Genomic DNA, 21,234 nt, shown 5'->3' on the forward strand with positions numbered 1-21,234 from the left:
AGAAGAGTGGTAAGGGCTAGGCAATGGGAGTGACTTGTCCAGCTAGGAAGTATCAGACTACACATTTGAACCCAGGACCTCTCATCTCTAGGTCTGGTTCTCGGTCCAATGAGCCACTTTGGTCTTTAGAAGCCAAATGGGAGTTCATGTTTGATCTTCGAAGTAATAGGGAGCCATGAGGGTTTATTGAGGAGAGGTGGCACGGTCAGATCAGTTTTGACAGCTGAAAAACCCGAGCACTTCCAGAACTCTTATTGACTAATGATCTCCATAGAATGCAAGCTGATCGACCGCAGGGCCTGTTAGTTTCGTCTGTTTCTCTAGCCTCTAGTTTACTAAATGGTTGCTGATCGCCCCGGATGGCTGGTTTTACCTTCCCCCAAAGCTCCGACAAAGGCCGCCTCCGAGGCTGGGTATTGTTAGTAAGCCGTCCTCCACCTCCCTAGATCCCAGCTCGCGGAGTCTCTTCCTTCCCGTCGGCCCCGCCCGCCAGCCTCTCTCTCTCCCGTCTCCTCTCGCTGATCTCTTCCTCTCTATCCTTCTTTTCTCTTCTCTATGGCCCTCCGTCTCTCTGTTCCCCCTCCCCCCGTAGCGCCCCCCAGCGCCTCCAATTGGCCGGTCCTAGCAAGTGGGGCTCAGGCTGGGCCCTGAGGCGAGCTGGGGACTACGCGAAGACGAAAGTCCCGGCGGCGCGTGTCCCCGCCGGCTCGCCGTGGTCGCGCCGCCTCTCGCCTCTCCTTGGGGCGCTGAACGACGGCCGCCGCCGCCGTCTTCTTCCCGCCTGATAAGAGACGAGGTAAGTCATCTCCAGGAGTCGTGGAGAGAACTCCGGCGGGCGAGTGAGAGCGGAGCAGTGGCATACGTTTTTTCCCCCTTAGCTCCCTACCCCCCATCCCCGATTCCTCTCTGGTGGCGCGGGCTGGGCCCGGGCCCCTGGAGGCGCGGCGCGTAGGCGCGCGGGGGCCGCTTCCGGTCGGCGGACCGAGGGGCCGCCGGGGCTTCCGGGCCGTCGCCGCCGACGGACGGACTGACGGACTGACGGAGAGGCGGACGGAGCGCCGGACGGAGGCGCTGAGGGCCGCGGCTGTGTTGAAGCTCGGGCTAGATCTTTGGTGGGAGAGGCCGCGGTGGGCCGTCGCGGAGCTGCGGGGCCTTCCCAGCTCTTCTTTCGGCGTGGGACGTGAGTCCGTCGCCTCCTCTTTGTGGCGGGCGGGCTGGGGGTGGGGGGAGAGAGGTGTCGGTCTTGGCCGAGGGGTTGGGCCTGGGGAAGCGAAGCCTAGGCCCCCAGCGTGCTTGCGGACGGAGCCCTCCTCACCTTGACCATTGTTGTCCGCGTCCGGGGGAGCTCTAGGTGAGGGACGCAGCAGACCTGCCAGGCCAGCCTCCCTTTTTCTTAACCGGGGATGAAACCGAGGCCCAGAGACCGGGAAACGACTTGACCTCCCCCGTCTCCTTCACGGCCGCAGCCGTAGTAGTGATTTCTGCCCTCGCTCCATCCTTGGTGTTTTGTTCTTCGCCTTCATACGGCCTGGCCCGGCAGGATGGAGGATCCCCTTGGAGACCTATCGATGTTGGGCAAAGGACCAAAGTAACGGCGGAGCTGTCAACCCTCTTCCTTCCCCTGTTACCTTTCCCCATGGTGGAAGTGATCTACAGCTTCGAGTCCCAGGCTAGGTTCTCTTGAGCCTTCCTAGGAAGACCTTACAGAAACAAGAGACTCTTCCATTCTATAATCCTTTAGGTATATAGCCACTATAGATTGGAAAGTAAGCTGTGTGGGGAGTAAGGATCTCTCCTCTGGGACCCCTGGCAAGTCCCTTAACCTTTCTGGATCTTAAAATCAGGATTGGAAATAATCTTTAAGATCCTTTCCAATTTAAATATATGACAAATCTAAAAAATAATCCCAATAATCCTTATTTTAATAGTACTTGGTAAGAGGAAGAAAGAAAGGAAGTAAACATTATTAGTATAACATCCTTGTTTTACATATTAAGAAACTCGAAACATATCAAGTGAGGTTCCCCTCTCCCCCAGTACATCAAGTAAATATCAAACTTGAGTCTAGAACTAATGTAAGAATAAAATCAAACCCTTATTAAGACTGAATATAGAATTTTAAAACTGGAAAAGGGCTTGGATGCCATGGCATTGTTCAAAAATTGTTAATTTAAAAAAAAAGAAAAATTGTTCATTTAACTAATAAGCCAGTTTTTAAAAAGGTACTTAGATAGCTTCAGCAGTCTTTGACAAGTTGTTTTAATGGGTTGTTTTGATTGTATTTAGTAAGATCCTTTATTATAGTCATTCCTTTTTATACAGTATTTTTCTTTGCTTTTGTGACTAACCTCTTTGGAACATTTAAAATGAGACCATAACATAAAGTTTTTATTTTTTAAAGAGATGGTAGTAAAAATGTTGAATGATCTTGCATGGGTTTTGATGTTATAGCCAAATATTAATAATGCTTGTTTCCTGCTCTTATTTAGAATATTTTAATTCAATTAACATTGGTTTCGAAAGCTGTCATATTATTGCAGAGATATTCATTGTCACAGAAATTTTACTGTTCAAAATGTAATCTTAAAAATAACAAAAACATTTATTTTTTGATTTGCTTTTTGTTAAATAAGATTGAAATATTAAAGTAATCTCAACTCTTAATTTCTGAATTAAAGCTACCCTTTAAATTGGAGACAGGGAGAATAATATCTTTTAAGGCATAACAATATGAAAGATTATGGAAGAGATTGTGAGATACTACTAATTGCTTTGGAAATTAATACCTTAGGAAAATTAGAATTTTCCTTAATCAAGTCAACAAATTCAAGATGATATCTGCCATTCCTTCCAGCTCTGAAATTATTTGATTTTTTTTTTTTGAGGTTTGAGAAAGAAAAGGACCCCTAGAAAAGGAGAATGTAGAGGAAAAGGAAGTTGCTAATAAGAATAGGGAAAAGAAATTGGTTGTGTTTGTTTGTGGGCTAAGGAGGTGAGGAGAAAGACAAAAGATAGCCCCACTTTCAGGTTGCTTGTCAGTTTTCCTGGGAAGCTGGTACCAAAAGGGATGACAGAAGACTGAGGATTTTGCTTCCAGAAAGTACAGAAAACGGGGAGAATTTCAGTGACCTGCACAGGTCATGCACTGCTTGTTTTTGTCAGCACAGGCTGGTCTCTGTAGGGGAAAGAATTTATCTCTGTTCTCAGGCTATTGGATAGAATGGGGTTTTCCGTAAAATAGTGGATGGAGATCTTCAGTGTTAAAACAGAGAAGGAACGGGATTTGAAGAGGCAGAAGAGAATCCTTACCTGGGTCAGGTTATTGGAAAGTGGATGATTGTGACTGGAGAAATGGAAGAAAGATCCCTGAACACTTGGAACTAAAGTAACAGATAGGAGTTCTTTGCAGTTAGGAGTTATAGATTTCTCAACCTGAAGTCAGAAAGAACCTGACTTCAAATATGGTTTCAGATACTGACAGTGTGACTCTGGGCAAGTCACTTAACCTCTTTTGAACTTATTTTCCTCATCTGTAAAATGGGAGATAATAGCTCATATCTCCTAGCATTATTGTTAAATAATAAGATAATTTTTATAAAGTGTTTTGCAAACATTAAATTGCTCTACAAATAAATGCTAGCTGAAGAGTATTATCCTGAGGAGGAAAAGGTAGATGTTTGTCTTCTAATAATGTGAATAATAATATGAATCTACAGTTGTTACTGGGTGAGACCTAATCCAGTAAAAGGTCAGAGGAAGAAAAAAATTAGTAGTGATGGCTGGCAACTGACTCCCTGCTGAAAGGCAGAGGCAGCTTTTTGTTGATTGGACATTAATAATAAAGAAGATTGCTGTCTTTTTCTGGAACTTAGAGTGTGTAAAAGAACCTTCCATGACTTGTCAAACTGAATGACTTCTCTTTCATTTCTAGAGATTCATAAGAACAAAATTGATTCTATCAGCAGGAATCTAGACAACTTTGGAAAAAATTATGAAGTCTTGAGTAGGAGATAGGTCACTTTAAGTACGTAGGTATTCTTTTCATTTCTGCTGCCCTTTGAAAACAAGGGTTTCAAAAGAGAGAGGTAGATTTGGGAAGTGAATGGATGGCTAAGAGATGATGATTTGAACCATGACTTAAAAATATGGGAATGATGGACTCGTAGGCAGGGATGAAATGCATGTAAAGATCAGCTGATAAAAAATGTCTTTGTCTTAGGAGTCTTCCAATCTACTTTGAAGGGCTGTATTCTGAAAAGGAAGGGGAAAAGAGAAAATTTCTTGTATTTATAAACTAAATTAGATGTCCTATGGAGTAGCTATAGTGCAGGAATAATAGCAGGTATGTATCTCCTGGGGGGCAAAAGTCTTAGAGAAACACTTGGTTTAAACATATGGCTTCAGATATCTTTACATGACTACACAAAGAATGAATAACAGAGTAGTTGAACTAGAGATCTCAAAATAAGGCAGAATTGCTTTGTAAGAATCACTGAGACTTGGTGGGGTAGGACTTGTGACTGGTTCTGGAAGGGGATATTTTTATTCACAAATAAGGGAAATTGGAAAAGAAGGTTGAAGAGAAGTGAAATAGTATTATTATTAAGAATATAGTATCATGGGGGCAGTTGGGTGACTCAGTGGATTGAAGCCAGGTCTAGAAATGGGAGGTCTTAGGTTCAAATATGTCCTTAGACACTTCCTAGCTGTGTGGCTGGGCAAATCACTTAACCTCCATTGCTTAGCCCTTACCACTCTTTTGTTTTAGAACCAATACACAGTATTGATTCCAAGACAGAAGGTAAGGGCTTAAAAAACAAACAAACAATATAGTATCATATAAAGGATCCAGGAATCAAGTGGGTTCCATTGAGTTGTAAACTATAAACAGAGCAGTATTGTTACTGGAGTAGAATGTAAACTACCTACCCAAAAAGAGGGAAGAGAAGGGGAATTTGTCCTGGCATTGAGGCACAAGTATAGTAGTGATAGAGGTCTTCAGTTATCTAAAGATGTGCTGTTGCCAGAAAGAGAGCAGCTAATATTTTTTTGGTTTACTTTAATGATAATTTCATTCTTTAAATAGCAAAAGTATTGCAAAGGGGAATTTCTGGACTTGATTTATACCAATAGGGGGAAACTGGTAGCTGAGGAGAAATAATGTAGCCAATCTAGGGGCATTCGGGCATATCTGACATGTGCCTGGATTTTGGGAGAGCAAATTCCAAAGGGATCAGTCAAAGAATGGCTAAGGTCCTCTGGACTGAAATTATATAGTAAAAATCTGTCCAAGAAGTGTAGGGTGCTTTCAGGAATGAAATTTTGAAGTCACAAAGAGAAACCGTTGTGATTAAACAGAAAAAGGGGCATTACTTAAAGGTACTATTGTATATTTATAGGGAATTATTTTAATCCATAGAGCTTTTATTTATTTTAAACGTTTTCCCTTCATGTAGTTCAATTTATATTGGTTTTTATTTTGAAAATTTTATTGATATAACTTGTTTTGACACCATTTATTTCCTAATATATCCCTTCTGTCAGTGAACCCTCACTTTTAATAAAAACAGGTGAGTAAAACCAACTGATTTAGTGGTCCATCTTGATAGCCTATGGAATATTCCACATCTCTAGTCTTCCACCTCATTATCAAGAGGAGGAATATGTGTTTTATTGTTTGTTTTCTAGAACAAACTCATTATAATTAACTTGCTGGTCTTTTATATATATAAATAATGAGCATCATTGATGCCAAAAATGAGTATTAAACCTTTCTCCTACTACACAATACAGTTTTTCAGTTGTGTTGGTTCAGTTGGTTAGAACACAATGCTTTTGAAGTCAAGGTTAAAGATTCAACTCTTTTCAGTCATTTATCAGATATGTATCTCTAAATCTGCCCATTGAATTCAAGATTGTTGAAATATCAATGTGGACCAGTCAACAGAGCACAAAAATACTGACTATAGGATCAATAACAATTATAGCTGTCAAATTTATATCATGCTTTCAGGTTTACAAAATTTTTTCTCTACATTATTTCATTTGATCCTTATAACAACCTTGTAAGATAAGTACTGAAGGCTTACTATTTTCATTTTATAGATTGGGAAACTGAGATTCAGAGAAACTGAATGTCTTCCTTGTGCTCACTTAGAATATCTAGGTTAGAATATGGATCCAGGATTTCTTGATTTGAAATCCAGGACTTTAGTCACTTTTCTTTGCTACTTTTATTCATTAGAGAGAATCATATACAAGGTCAATAAGTTTCTACTGAGAATTAGCCACCAGGGTCATCTTTGCATGGTGCATGTTCCTGGAATATGTCTAGTGACTTGTCAGGCCATCTTAGAATGTAATGTTAAAGGAACCTAGGATATTAGAGGTCCTCTAGTCTAATACCTTCATTTTATAGAGGGTTCAAGATGTGATGTTACTTGTTCAAGGAAGCATAGTTAATGGAAGACTAGAACCCATTTCTATGAATTCCCAGTTTGTATTCTTTGCATTATATCAATGTATTTTATATCAGATTCCTGACCATTGATTTATTTAAGTTGTCTGGACCATTTCAGGATCTGGAAATAACCCAGATCATTCTTGAAGTTGGCTTAGGCCATCTTAATAAAAACAGGTGAGTAGAGGGCAACTGGGTAGCTCAGTGAATTGAGAGCCAGGCCTAGAGATGGGAGGTCCTAGGTTAAAATCTGGCCTTAGACACTTCCTAGCTGTGTGACCCTGGGCAAGTCACTTGACCCCCATTGCCTAGCCCTTACCACTCTTCTGCCTTGGAGCCAATATACAGTATTGACTTCAATACAGAAGGTAAGGGTTTAAAAAAAAACAACAACAAACCCCTCCCCCCCAAAAAACCAGGTGAGTAAAACCAATTGACCTAGTGGTCCGTCTTGACATCATTATTTTAGTTAATTTCTTTTTGTAAATTGTTCTTGATTACTTTGCTCTGTATCAGTTTGTATTATGTCTTCCCAGTACTTCTCTGAATTCTCATGTTAACTTCTTGTAGTATAATAGTATTCCATTACATTCATATGCCACAGTTGCCAGCAATTCTCTAGAGCAGCATTGGTGAGGTATTGGCATGTGTGCCCAACCTGCACTTGGGGAGCTGCTCTGTTTCCAGTGCCTGAGGACATTTTTTGCATGCTCTGCCCCTCTGCCCAGCTGCCCAAAGCAGGCACTTCCTCTCTCTGCTCTCTGGTAATGTGGAGGGCTCATGGACAGCTTGAATTTGCCCTCTGGGTACTGAAACTTGAAAACCTTCACTAATGCTGCTCTAGTGGATGGGCACCTATACTGATTTCTGTTTTTTTGCTACTCTACAAAATACTGCTCTGAATATTATGTTATATATAGCCTGTTTGTCTTTAATTTCCTTGGGGTAGAGTTTAGTAGTGGGATATCTGGTTTAAAAGTAATGAACAGTTTTGTGACTTTGTACATAATTCAAAAATTTAATGGAGATTTTCAAAAGAAATTATGAAGCAAGGAAAGGTAGTGGAAAATGAATAAAACAGTATGTTGCACTGCCCTTTAGTCCTTCAGAAGGAGCTGAGCTTACTAAGGACAGAAAAAACCCAAAGTTTTAAAATGTTCCATATAGCTGTTTTGAAGACGAGAAGAAGATTAAAGAAGGATCGATGGGATCCACGGGGGAATGGATTGATCATAAGGTCTTGAGATTAGAGTATAAAAGGATGCTAAATGATGAGGGGAAGGAGAGGGAACTACTGCAGCCTTTTGCTTTTGGATTCTTTTTTCAGGTACTTGACCTGTTTTTAAGTGCCTACTTTACTGGTAAGAAAAAGAGATACAAAGTAAAAAAATGAAACATTCTTTACCCACATGGAGCTTGCATTCTGTTGAGGGAAACAATATGTATAATATATGTATATAATTAAATACAAAATATATACACTGTAAACAAAGTATTTGGGGGGAGAGGGATGTCACTGGCATTTGGAGAAGGGATCATCAGAAAAGACCCTGTGTAGGAGGCAGAGGCACTTGAGCTGAGTTTTCAAAGGAGTCAGAAGTTCCTGAGGGGAAAATGAAGAGGGAGTGATAAGGGAAGGTGTGACGCACAGTTAGGAAAGAGGGTATAGTGCTTGCAGAACGGCTACTAGGCCATTATGACTGAATGTTAGAGTTCGAGAAGAAAAGTAATGCCGAATAAGCCAGGAAGAGTAGTCTGGAACCTTTGAAGGGCTTACGTGCCAAATGAGAAAGTTTTCACGTTATTTTAGAAGGAAAATAAGGGAAGAGAATACATATTTATATAGTGTCTTCTGTGTCCCAGGCATGACACTTTTTACAAATATCTCATTTGATCTTTTCAATAACCCTTGGGAGGTAGGTGTTCTTATTTTGAAGCAGCTAGGAAGCTTGGTAGATAGAGTGCTGGGTCTAGAGTAAGGAAGACCCGGATTCATATCTGGCCTCAGACACTTCCTAGCTATGTGACTGATTGCCTGACAAAAGGATCCAGTGGGTACACTGCAGAAGAAAATGGTAATCCACTTCAGTATCCTTGCCTAGAAAATCCCATGGATAACTGTGGTGGTCACACGAATAAATGTTTGAACAGCATTAACAAATCCTTATTTTACAGTTGAGGAAACTGAGGCAGAAAGGAGTTAAGTGATTTGCCTAGAGTCCCACAGCTAGTAAGTGTCTGAAGCCAAGCTTGAAATAAGATTTTCCTGACTTGAAGCCTAACACTACCCACTGTGCCACTAGCTACCTCTACCTAGATAGGGAGACACTGAAGCTTTTTGAGCAGAGGAATGATATGGTGGGCCTATGCTTTAGGAATATTGATTGGAAAGGGGAGACTTTGGAGGTAGAGAAACTAGTTAGGAGACTTTTGTAGTAGTCTATGGAGGGGGTGATCAGGACTTGAACTCATCTGGCCTCTGAGTTGAGAAAAGGTGCTTTTGCAAGAGGTGCTTTGAAAGACTGTCCAAAATTTTTGGGCCAGAAATGACAGAATAAAGAGGACTAATGCAAAGTTGGAATCTTAGGCAAGTAGGAAGGTAGTAAGAAGGTACTTGACTGTTTTATTTAATATGTTAAAGTCACCAGGTGAGTTGTGTGTCAGGGATATGAAGATAGCCACTCTCTGGCTTCTTTGCAAGAGAATGGAAATAGATAGTAACAGCAATATTGTTTCAAGAGTAAATGTAAATAACTAAGCTATTCTGAGTTATGTGAATATTCAAATCAACTACAAAAGACTGGTTAAGGAAGGTACGATTCACCTCCTGAGGAAAAATTGATATATAAAACTATGTAGTGTATAGTTTCACATACATATTTGTATCAAATATTGGTCTTCTCTAGTGTGGGGTTGGGAAGTAGGTAGGGAACAGCCTGGGAAAAAATAAAGTTATAATTCAAAGAGTTAAGAGAAAAAGAAAAGAAAGATAATGGAGAGGTGTTGCAAGATAGGAGAGAAGGGCAAATATCCCATTTAAAAAAAAAGAGAGGATAGGATGTATGTATTAATGACCAATGGATTTGACTTGATTACAAGAAAAATTCTAAAATGTATTAAAGGGATACATGTTAGTGAATATCTAAAAAAGGAAGTGGTGATTGATCACAAAGAATCGGGCCACCTCAAGAAAAATTCATGCTGGCCAGATTCACTTTATTTTCTTTTTTTGACAGGGTCACTTGATTGGTGGATTGAGGAAGGCTAATGTGTGTATGTAGTTAATTGAGATTTTGGGAAGATATTTACATTGTCTCTTCATTATGCTTTTGCGGGTAGATTAAAAAGATGTGGTATACACAAGATTTTAATTGAGTAGACTTGGAATTGGTTGAATGGGTGAACCAAAGAGTTGTTATTTATGATTTTATGTCTGTTTAGAAGATCTGTAGTGAAGTACCCCAGTTGCTATCTTGGTTTGTGCTGCTTAACATTTTTATCTGTCTTGGATAAAGATATATATAACATGTATATTAATTTTCAGGTCATAAATTTAGCTAGAAGGAATCTTAGAGGTCACCTAGTCCAAAACTCATTTTACAGCTCAGGAAATTGAGGTGCTCTGAGAGATTTAAGTAATTTGCCCAAGATCTCATAAGTAGAAAGTGTGGGATTTGAACCTATGCCCCTCTGATTCAGCTCTACCATACTGCCTTTTAGGGAATGACAGGGAAGCCAAGGTATCTGGAATGTAGAGTGTCTGAAGGACAGAAAGACTATAATTTGGAAAGACTTGTCTTTCCCCTTCTTTTTATATTTGTAAAAAGTGCCATGCCTGGCACACAGTAGAAACTATAAAAGAATCATGACCTAGAGGCAAGGACTCTTTTTCATCCCTGAAAAGATCAAAGAAATGTTTAGTGCAGAGTCTTATGCATAGTAGTAGGCACTTCATACATTCTGGAGTTACTCTGAACCTGGTTGGAGTATACCTTGATTGATTATTCTCCATAATGATAATGACTGAATACCTCTTGTCTGCCTTTGTTGAAGTGATTTGTTATCAGTATCTGAGGTAATGAGTTTACAAATTTATTACTTCATGTGTAAAAAAATTAGTTTAATTTTTTCAAGCTTTCCAGTATATGGAAACTTGGTAAAGAAATGTATTAAGAAATATGTATTCATACTATGCAGTTCTTGGTACTAAACACTAAGAATCATGGAAAATTAGGATTAGAAGCGATCTTAAATGTGATCTCGAACAACCTTCCTCTCAGTGCCTACTTTGGTTCTATTTGATTGCTTGAAATTCATGTATCTTAATAGAGGCAAAGCTGTTAAAGAAGTTCATAAAACTAAAATGGACTAATATTTCTTTATTTTGAAATTATTTCTTTATATTCTAATAAATCATGCCTATTTGTATGTCCTTTTTCAGAATTAAGCCTTTGCTTTTTAGATCAGATTTTGATATGGTCCTTGCAACTGCTGGTACAGTTTGAAAAGAGTACAAGATCTGAGTCAAGAAGACCAGAGTTCAAATCCAGCCTCAGACACTTAATAGCTATGTGAGCTGAGTCAAGGCATTTCACTTATGTCTCCCTGTTTCCTCAGTTGTAAAATGTGAAACTGTAATAGCTCTTTCTCAGAGTTATGAGGATAAGATGAGTATTTGTAATGTGCTGTGCAAACCTTAAAGTGCTTTATTTGTCATCATTATTTTTCCAGTTCCTGGAGGGCATCCACCCTAATTTCTACTTCCAACTTCAGCCTATACTTTTTGATCCTTTGTAGTTGAATAGTTTTCTAATTGTTTCATGTGTTAGTTTTCAGAGTCCAATTAAACTGTAACAAATCAGCCAAGCCACAAATATCTATTAAGTGCCAGGCACTCTCTTAGGTGCTGGGGATACAGTGACACAGTCCTTCCCCCTCAAGGAATTTATGTTCTTTCTCTTGTCTCTCATTTTCTCTTATTCTCTTTAACATTAACTCATTCTCTCCTTGCCCATTTTCTCTCTTTCTTCCTCATTCTCTCTCCTTCTCTCTCTTGTCCACACTCTCTCTTTCTGTCTCATTCTCTCTCCCTCTTCACACATATACATACACACATGTATGTACACACACTCTTAAGCATGTGTGCACACACATATGTAGGTATATTCAGAATAGATACAAGGTAATTCAGGAGGGAGGATGCTAATATTTGAGGGTAAAGGTGGTGTTTGGTTAGCTGAATTTTTTAAATTTTAAACCCCTACCTCCTGTCTTAGAATCAATTTTGTATATTGGGAGTGAAGTGACTTGCCCAGGGTTACACAACTAGGAAGCGTCTAAGGTGTGATTTGAACCTAGGACCTCCTGTCTCTAGGCCTGGCTTTCAATCTACTGAGCCATCCAGCTGCCTCTGTGAGTTGAGTCTTGAAAGAAAGAAGGGATTGCAAGAGGAGAGGGGAGTTCAAGGTATGAGAGTTGGCCAGAGCAAAGGAACAGAGACCCATATATGGATCTTTCTATCTCACTTTCTCTTTTCCTTCCACTTTTTTCAGCTTAATTACATATGTTGTCTTTTCCCATTATATTGTGAGTTGTTAGGGAGCTTCTATTTTTCCTTGCTTCATATTCCCAGTCCTAAGCATTGTATCAGGCACATAATAGGTGCTTAATAATGTTTATTGGTTGGTTGATTGATTATTGACTTTACTGAAATATGTGAAGGAGATTAATATTGGAAAGGTAGATTAGGGTTAGAGCATTAAATGTGAAAGAGAAATTCATTTGTCCTCTAGAAGTAATAGGAAGCAATTGTAGTTTATTGAGTAGGGGACTGAAATAGTCATATCTATGCGTTAGAAAAATCACTGTCATACATGTGTGGAGTCTGGGTTGGAGTAGGCTGAGACTTTTGAGGCAGTGAGACAAAGGACCTCTCATACTATTTTAAATGTGGGGCAGAGATATAATCCTATATTAAATTTAATGAGCACTCAGTAAATACTTAGGGATTTATTTGTTTAGTTCATATTGTCCTTTTTGGGATTTGTAACTAGAAATGTTTATTATTTCTGAATTTAGAGTGTATGTTGCTTAGAAAATGGAATAGAAACATCTGAATTAACATTTAATTACTGGGCTTTTTTCTCAGCTATAATCTCTTACCTATGTAAATTATATAGATAATACAATTGGATATTTAAAATCAGTATTAATTATTAAATTTAAGTTCCATTGGTATTGTTTTTAGAACACCTTTTAGAAAACAGTAGTTTTTTGTATTTAAATAAATAAAAGTTTTAGAGTATATAAATTTAATGAATAAAATATTTAAAATTTATCATATAAATAAATACATATTTAAATAAAAGGTATCACAAAAATATAGTGGCTTTTTTCAACACATGTGAACCAAAAATAAATTTTAGCTTTAAACATGAATAAGTCTTTTGCCTTTTTTTTCCCTGTCATTTTATCAGTTTAGGGATGGAGGGTAGGGAAATATAAATTAATTAGTATCTGACACTTTAGAGCTTGAAGGTATCTTATAGGTCAGCCAATTCAATACTTTCATTTTATAGGTAGAGAAAATGAGGCCAAAGAAAGTCAAAATCTTTGCTCAAAGTCAAGGTCTTTGTTCGAGGTTAAAAGCCAATTTTTCTCTCCCTTGTGGCCCTCTGTTTTTCTCAAACTTTTTAAACCAGTTATGTCAAACTCAAATATAAAGGGGCCACTAAATTGTAATTAAGAATTCCAGTGTGCCGCATATTAACACAGAAAACCTATGTTTTGTATAATTGTATTTTATTTATTTCATTAAATATTTCCCAGTTACATTTTAAACTGCTTGGACTACACTTAACCTATTCCCTCATGTTTTGTCCTACATTATTCTTTCCCTTCTCCCTTTTACCCATTTCCTTTCTTTATTGAGAAAATGGAGGACCTCCCCCCAGTCCCCACCTTAAGTCTCTTTTCAAGAGTTTTGACTCCTTTACATTATCCTCTCCATTCCTCCTTTTCTCTAGTCTCTGAGGTTGTAGCAATTCTTTTTCCTTGTTATGGCCAGCCCCTTCACTTGTGCTCTTAGTCACATTAATTGGCATTCCCCCAAGGAGTTTGGCATTTCTATCATCTCTCCTCTTTTCTTTTCTCCTACCCTGTTTTCAACATTTCTTTCTACTTTTAGGTCTTGATATTTATAAATAATGCCATGCCTATCATTAGTCCTTAGTTTTTTAAAACTTTCTCTTGCCACCTCTCCTTTTCCTTTTAAAAACTCAGAGAAAGTTTTCTTCACAGTTGCCTCTTTTACTTCCTCACTTCTCATTTCACAGCTTTTTTACTACTTCACTGCTTTCTCTTAATAATAATCTCCTAATCCCTAAATCTAACTCCTTTTCTCAAGGCTCATACTTCTTGACTTCTTTGCAGATATTTTATGGTTGGCCACCTCTTCCCCCTGGATCCAGTTCTCTTCTCCATTGGATTCTCTAACATTGTTTTTTTTTTTATGGTTTTCTTGATTTTGAAAGATTAGTGGATTTGGAATCAAAGGATATGAGTTCAAATCCTTCCACTGTTTCTATATCTGACTTTGGGCAATTCACTTAACTTATTTTTTTTTTTAAATCTTTACCTTCAGTCTTGGAGTCAATACTATGTATTGGCTCCAAGGCAGAAGAGTGGTAAGGGGTAGGCAATGGGGGACTTGCCCAGGGTCACACAGTTAGGAAGTGTCTGAGGCCAGATTTTAACCTAGGGCCTCCCATCTCTAGGCCTGACTCTCAATCCACTGAGCCACCCAGCTGCCCCAAGTCACCTAACTTCTGAGGTCCTCTTTTTTTTCTTATACAAATAAAGGAGGAGATCTAATTAGATGGCCCCTGATATCTTTTCCATCTCTAAATCAGTGATTCTTTGTTGGATCATCATTAATTTCTTTCTCCTCCATTGTGGGAATTTGTCAAACTTTATCTTGAGTCTTCTTTCATCCCTTCTCTCTCTATGCTCCCTGCCCTCTGTCTCCTATTCTCTCCTTGATGATTTAATTAGTTTTTTGAGTTCAGTTTATTTTTTTCTACAAATGACTAGATGGATTGCTTAGTCTCCCTTCTGAGTTGGTATCCTTTGCTGGACATCTCCATCTTGTGGCATTTGAACTTCAGTTTGTTCAAAACAGAGTTCATTAACTTTATCCTGAAAGCTGTCTTTTCCTCAAACTTCTGATGTCCAGATTTAATTAATCTCTATTATTCACTCATTTTCATTCCTCCATTTCCATTATCTTGCTATGTTTTTCACTTCTATTACCCCAGCATTCCTTTGAATATATTTTCATTCATAAGGCTTCCACTCTAGATTAGACCATTATCACCTTTCATTTTTACTGTTATAACAGCTTCCTTATTGGTCCTCCTGGCTTTACTCTTTTCTCTCTGATCCATTGTCCAAACTGTGCCAAAAGAATCTTTCCAAAACCTGGTTCTGAACCTGCAACTCTTATAATAGAGAGGCAGTGTAATATAGTGGGAAGAGCACTGATTCTGGTATCAGAGAACTTGGGTTGAAATTTCATTTTAGTTTCTTAATCTTTTTGGGCCTCCATTTCCTCCTTTGTAAAATGAATAGTCTGGACTAAATGGATTCTGAGATTCCTTCCAGCTTGAGATAGTGCTATGACAAAATACAAACTCTCAGTTTGCTTTTTAAAGGGCTTCAAAGTCTGGTTCCAGTTTACCTTTTCACACAGCCATTTTTGTTGATATCTTTTTTTTTCTCATCTCCAATTCCAGGTATCTGTCTCTTCTCAGTGTGTCATCCCTTATAACAAAACACAAAAGAAAGGTGAAAAAAAGGCAGCTTGGCTAAACCTGGCAGTGAAACATCCTGATTCTATGATAGCAGTGATTTAATTAATTACTGTGTTTAGAGCAAGAGTTGGAAAGCTGGGGGATGTGGGCATAGGAGGGAGGTAAGGAATGGATGAATGAGATGTAAGGTAGAATCATCATCTGCGGTATGGAGCTAGTTAGATAGTGGACTAACTTGATTAGTTTGCAATTATGATAGGGCCCCTGTTTCTGTATTAAAAGACATACAATGGATGTCTGAAACCGGGGATTTAAGTAAGTACCTGCTGTTAACTGAGTGTAACTGAAACAGCAGATGTTAGGGTATGATGCAGTAGTGCCACTGTTCTTGTGCTTTGAGGCTGTAGTAAATAAAGACTTTTTTAAACAAAGGCACTTTGATAATGCTATAACAAATTTGGGAGCAAGGATATGGCAACAATAGGAGATGAGTCATGTATTGGACTGGCAGACTTCTCCATGTTATAACCTATACTTGCTTGGTGGGTAGTTTGAAACTTATGAACTGTTTATTTTTTCATTTATTGAAATTTTTCAGTTTTTTTCCCTGTGGAAACAGAATCAGTGGATATGAAGGTACAACTGTTATCAGTTAATCAGCAAGCATTTATTAAGAACTTAATATATGTCTGGTACTATGGTAAGCATTAGGGATAAAAAGGCGAAATGAAGCACAGTGGTGGAGATTACTTGTGCATATATGAATATATAATGTTTTTTCCAAACGAATAAAACATAGTTTTGGGAAGGATTGTGCTTGCAGTTGAGAGGACCAAGAAAAAGATTTCATGAAGAAACTAGTGGTTTATACTAAATCTTGAAGGAAATTAGAATTTCCTTCTAGAGGCATAGGTGAAGAGGGATACACTGTAGGCTTGGGGGATAGTCATTGCAAAACTGGTGACTGGAGAGTGGGATAGCAAGGAGGCCAATATGGCTGAATCAAAGAGCATGAGAAAGGGAGTAAAATATAAGAAGGCTTGCAAAGTATAGGACAAGGACAAGTTGTGAAGCACTTTAAATGTCAAACTGAGGAAGTTAGATTTGATCAAACTTGATCAGATATATGTGGTCAGATCTACATTTCAGGAAGATCAGTCTTGACATCTGAGTGAAAGATAGGTGGACTTTTGAGGGGAAAGGCTTCAAGCAGGAAGATGAAAGAGAAGACTATTAATCTAGGTGAGAGGTGATGAGGGCCTGCACCAGGGTGGTTTCCCTGAGAATAAGGAGGAGATACTGTATTTGAGAGATGTTGAAGTGATGTAGAGACAAGATTTGATAAAGGTGAGAGTGAGGAATCAAAGATGAGACTGGAGTTGTGAACCTAGGGGCTCTTAATTACCATTCAAGATGACTTCCTCTAGTCATCTTTTATCATGGAACTTGATGAAAGTTGTGAAGGCAAGGACTTGAAAAAAAGTCTTTGTATCATTGGTGCCTGGTAAAGTGCCTTGCACTTAGGTGTTTAATAAATTCTTGTTGAATGAATGAAGAATAGCAAAGTGGGCACCAAAACTTAGGTTTTCTGACTCTTGGTTCTTCTGTGCTATAATACCGTTAGCCTGAATTAATTGAGAATGAGAAGACTGGCTGGACTGGGAGAAGCTGATGTGTTCAGTACCTTAGTTGAGGACTGTAGGAGAAATTTGACCATGTTTTTCTGTCAATTCTTGCCTCTGTTCTCCTCCTTTTCAAATACCCAGTGCCTTCAGGTTGGCATTTCATCAAAGGATCATAGGACCTTAGATTTATTGCTGGAACTTAGAGGTTTTTCTAGTCCAATGATCTCTAAATTTTTTTTATTATGCCCCCTTAATATTTAAAAAAACCTGAGCATTCATCCCTTCCTATATGTTCTTTACATATGAATTATACACATATGCTGATAATTATATAGAAATTTTAAAAAAGTTGTGATAAAAATGAAATGATATTTTATCTTAGAGTCAGTAGTTACAGGAATTTATTGAATAGGGAAGTGATGTGGTCAGACCTATACTTTAAGATAATCATTTTGGCAGCTTTGTGGAAGATTGATTGGAGAGAGGAGACATGAAGCAGAGGGACTACTTTTTTTTTTTTTAATTTAATATATTTTATTTGGTCATTTCCAAGCATTATTCGTTAAGAGGGACTACTTAAAGAGGCAATTGTACTAGTTCTGAAGAATGGTAAAGAAGTCTTAAACCAAGGTAATGGTCTTTTCTTTCTCTCTCTTTTTTTTAAATTCTTACCTTCCATCTTAGAATCGATATTGTGTATTGGTTCCAAGACAGAAGAGTGTTAAGTAATAAAGGCTAGACAATGGGGGTTAAGTGACTTGTCCAGGGTAACACAGCTAGGAAGTGTCTGAGGCCAGATTTGAACCCAGGATCTCCCATCTCTAGACCTGACTCAATCCATTGAGCCACCTAGCTATCTTTGGTAATAAATGGTCTTTTAGGAAAAGAAGAGATGGGTGGAAGAGGTATTGTAGAGGCAGAAATGATGAGATTTGACAACCAATTGGATATCTGGGGTGAGAGAAAGTGAGTGTGTCAAGGATAACTGCAAGGTTGCAAAACTAAGGAAGATGATAGTACCCTTAACAGAGATAGGGAGTTTGAAAGAGAAGTGAGTTGTGAGAAAAAAGAAATGAGTTATATTTTAGGCATGTTGAAGTTTGAAATATCCAATAGTCATTTGGTAATGTAGGACTGGAATCAAAAAGAGAGATTTGATCTGTATGTATAGATCTGAGAACTAGCTGTATAGAGATGGTAACTAAACACTTGAGAGCTGATGAAATCACTGAGTGAGAGAGTATAGAGAGACTAGAGAAGACCATTTGGGTATAACAGCTATTAAGAAGTATGATGACAATGATGGTGCAAAGGAGACTGAGAAAGAGGGGTTAAACCAAGAGAAGACCCAAAGGGAGCAATGACATGACACTTCCAAGAGGGAGAGGGTGAGCAGGAGTGTCAGGTGATATATTGCCAAATGAAGAGCATTTTCAGTTGAGTGATTATTCAAGGATAACAAGGAAGTCAAGAACCTGGAAGGTTAGAAGGATAATGATACTCTGTATAGAAGGGGGGAAGGGGTAGATTTGAGGGAAAAGATAATATAATTTAGGTTTGAGGGAAAAGATAACATTATTGTGATTCCTCCATATCTGTTTATCCTGTGCTACTCTTTTCTAATGAAAAATGAGATATGTGTGGAAGTTTTCTCAGAGACTCATTATATATCCCAAGTATAGGACCAGAACTTAGGGGTACTTGAGTAGCCACAAGATGATGGGGAACAGGCAGGGTGTTGAGAAATAGGTTTAGACTAGATGATAGCAGGGCCCTTCTCACTGTTTCCTAAAGCGAGAGAAGGATAGTTTGAGAAGGGTTTAGGGGAGTATGGAAAGGTATAAAGACTACCTATGAGGGAAAAGGAATTGACTAGGGCAGTGATTGTGAGTCTTTTAGAGATGGAGTACTGTCTCTCTGCCCCTGCTGCCTCCCTACCCCTATCCCTGATGGCATGCCATGCCCCTCACCCCCATTGAGTGTCAAGTGTGACCTGTTCCAACCCTTACCCCACACAGGGGAGGGAGGAAGTGTTCCCTTTGGGCTGCTGGGTGGAGAGATGGATGAAGTGAGGAATGTCCTTAGGGAGTGTAGAAAGGGGGAGGGGAAAGGCTCAAATTCTCTGCTCCTCTCTAGCTCTGCTGCCTATGAGCCACCCACCTTACCCTTCGTGTACTCCCATTGGGCTGCTGGGCAGAGGGGCAGGGATGTGAAAAAATGTCATCAAGCATGCTGGAGAGGGGGAAGGGAGCAGCTCTGCCCAAGTCCCTCTGCCTTTCTAGTAATGAACTTGGGGGAAGGGTAGCAGGGAGGCAGCTGGGTGCCCACAGAGTGCTCTGCATGCCATCTTTGGCACCTGTGTCATAGGTTCAACATCACTGGACTATTCTCTGATTGGTTTATTACATGCCTGAGGTCAGGCCAAAGCCTCTTTGTTTTTATTTTTTATTTTTTGGCATGTTCTTTAATTTGTTATGAAACCACACTTTTTATCACATTAGATAGTAAACATTAAACATTCCTTTTTATTAACAGTCCCTTTTTCTAAGCATAACCTTAATTATATAGCTTATAAGTGTACATTTTTTGGCGTTTTACCTTTTTTTTTTTAACAAATAAGCATTTATTTTCTTTCCCCATTCCTATGGTTGAAAAATTAAAAAGAAAAAAAAGTGACCTCATAACAAATATTCATAATTCAGCCAAATAAATTCCTATATTGGTTATGTTCCCAAATGTATATCTCATTCTTAATTTTAAGCCTACTTTTCTGGAAGTGAGTGGGTAGCACACTTATCTTTGGTCATTTTGGAATTGTGGTTTGTCGTTGCTTACATCAGAGATCTAAAGTCTTTCAGAATTGTTTTTCTTAATGTTATATAAATTGTTCATTTAATTTTCACTTCACTCTTCATCCATTAATAAAGATTTTTCCAGTTTCCTCTGAATCTTTTGAAATTTTGTCCTTTCTAATAGCACAGTACCATTTTGTTACATTCATATGCCATAATTTTTTAGCCATTTCCCCAGAGATGGACACTCCCATATTTTCCAAATTTTTTTTTATTATGAAAGGGACTGCAATAAATATTTTGTACATGTGGTCCTTTCCCCCTTTTATCTCTTTTGGTGATATAGGCTTAATAGTGGTTTGGAGGGGGTTGGTGTTAAAGGGTATCATAGATTAGTGCTATTTCTGGGGTACAGTAATAGTCTTGCTTTCCATAATGGATGGAACAGTTTATACCTCCACTAATGGGGTATACAGTTGCTTGTTTTCCTTCAGTCCCTCCAACATTGCTCATTTTCTTCCTCATCTTTGTTTTTGTCATCTTTGTTAGTCAGATATGAAAGGTGGAACTAATTTGTATTTCTCTAATTAGAGTATTTTTAAAGCATATCTGGTTGTTAATATCTTGTTTTCTTAAAAAATTGTCTATTCATATGCGTTTTGCTCATTTATCTTTTGGGGTATGGTTTTAGTTTTATAATAAGTTCGTTACACATTCTTGTATATTACACCTTTATCAGAGAATCTTACTGCAAAGATTTTTCCATTTAACTGTTTCCCCAATTTTAAATGCATTAATTTTATGTGTACAATATCGATAATTTGTTTTATATAATCAAAATTTTCAGTTTTATTTTCTATAATTATTAATTCTCCCTCTATCCATATATCAGAAAGGTAATTTCTTCTTTTCTAATTTGCTTTTAATGTCAACTTTTATGTCTAAATCATAAAAACTTTCAGAGTTTAACTTATTATATGGTGTGAGCTGTTGGTCTGTATTTAATTTCTTTCAGACTGTTTTCCAACAAAGCCCCCACTTTGGAGACTTCTGATCTAGTCCAACCCACTCATTTTGCAGATGGGGAAACTGAGGTACAGAGATGATGTGATTTGCCCAAGATAAATACTTGCTGAAAGAACAGATGAACTAATTAGTAAGTGTTTTTTTTTTCATTTTCTATGTTCAAAGTACTATAGTTTAGTGTAAAAGAGAATTTAAATAAACATAAGCCATGGTCTCTGCTCCCAAAGAGTATACCTTCTGGTAAGAGAAAGAATGAAAAGTGAAAAAGTAATACAAGATCTTGTATAATTATGTTTAGAGAAAAGAGAAACTTCTGTAGACTGGAGGAGGTGGAAAGATGATTGGGGCAGTACTTAGACTAGAGTGGAGGATAAGGTATTTTATCTTATAAGGGGAATAGTGTGAATGCTCAGGTTGAATGATTAACATCATTTTAGAATTCAGGCTTCTTTTGGGGGTGATATAACTGGAAAGATAGGTTGGGAAGGGAAGAGAAGGGGAAAAAGCATTTCCATAGCCAA

At 38.3% G+C, this 21,234-nt stretch overlaps 1 protein-coding gene across 10 annotated transcripts in view; it reads left to right on the forward strand.

The window, feature by feature from the left end:
* Positions 1-659: 659 nt before the first annotated feature.
* The window catches only part of EP400 (E1A binding protein p400), a 130,150-nt gene continuing 109,575 nt past the window's right edge, over positions 660-21,234 (forward strand). For 9 of the 10 annotated variants that reach the window (XM_056821933.1, XM_056821934.1, XM_056821935.1 and 6 more), the window contains exons 1-2: positions 1,045-1,180; positions 20,703-20,843. The gene's annotated coding sequence lies outside the window, so the exon portion shown is untranslated. Of the gene's footprint in view, positions 797-1,044; positions 1,181-20,702; positions 20,844-21,234 lie in introns of those variants that run through there. The other variant, XM_056821942.1, reaches the window with a different exon arrangement.

This window comes from Monodelphis domestica, chromosome 3 (genome assembly GCF_027887165.1).
Source record: "Monodelphis domestica isolate mMonDom1 chromosome 3, mMonDom1.pri, whole genome shotgun sequence".
In the NCBI taxonomy this organism is placed as follows: Eukaryota; Metazoa; Chordata; class Mammalia; order Didelphimorphia; family Didelphidae; genus Monodelphis; species Monodelphis domestica.